Source organism: Frankliniella occidentalis, unplaced genomic scaffold (genome assembly GCF_000697945.3).
Source record: "Frankliniella occidentalis isolate FOCC.00 unplaced genomic scaffold, Focc_3.1 Scaffold148, whole genome shotgun sequence".
Lineage (NCBI taxonomy): Eukaryota > Metazoa > Arthropoda > Insecta > Thysanoptera > Thripidae > Frankliniella > Frankliniella occidentalis.
The window spans coordinates 472,198-473,188 of record NW_026267275.1 but is presented as its reverse complement, the minus strand read 5'-3'; positions in this window follow the sequence as shown (position 1 = coordinate 473,188).

The window sequence follows — 991 nt, the reverse complement described above, 5'->3', positions numbered from 1 at the left end:
ACCCGGAGGCCACACGTCGCCAGGTCTCGGCCAAGGTCAGGAAAGTAGCATTCTAGGTCGTTGTCCTGACTGACGGGAGTGTAGATCTGGAGCTCCTGCAGTGACGTGGCCAGGCCCGGACTGGCCCGGGCGGGGAACGGCAAAAATCCGTGGGGGCCACGGGCCAATGGGGGCTGGGGGCCACGCGAAGCGTGGCCGGAGGCCACGAGAGGTGTCGCCTGAGGCCACGCGAAGCGTGGCTATGTGGCCACTCAAAGCGTGGCTGCGAGGGCTCGGGGCCAGAGAGCTGCACAGCTGCCCAGCAACGTCCTGACGCACAAGGGACGAGGGGACCCATGGATGCCACAACTCTGGAAAACCTTGAAAACCAGGAAAACTCAGGGAAAGATAAAACGGTCAGGGAAATCAGGAAAAATGAAAAAAGGCAAGGAAATTTGTTCTGATTGGTCCCGGAACTGCATTGTATTGGGCTGTTGGGCTGTTGTATTGGCTGTTCAGGTCAAACACATTTTGACGGCCAAGCAGGGTGTTTTGACCTAAACTTTTTCGCGCTCGCTTCGCTCGCGATCCTGTTCTACAGTGAGGCTACGGGTTTCGGCAGGCACGCTTAAATGCGGGGAGATTTGCTTGCCACTATACTTCAACAGAGACGCTGCTTAAACCTCAGGGAACATTAGGGAGAAAGGGTCTACAAATCAGGGAAAACTCAGGGAAAATGGATTTTTTTTTTTTGAAAACCATATGGACAAGCAAAATTAACGTTAACTAAAGTCGGTGGACGGGTAGGTTTTTCAGGGCAGAAATTTTTTTTAAATTTGTAAAAATCCCCCCCCCTCCCGAGGGGGGCCACTGGCCAGAGCTGCCGTGGGGGCCAAATACCCCCCAGTCCGGCCCTGGACGTGGCATAGGCACGGATCAAGGACAACATCGTGTCCTTGTGATCTACATCAAAGGAAACGCCCAGCCACAGCAGCCCGCCATGATGAGACAA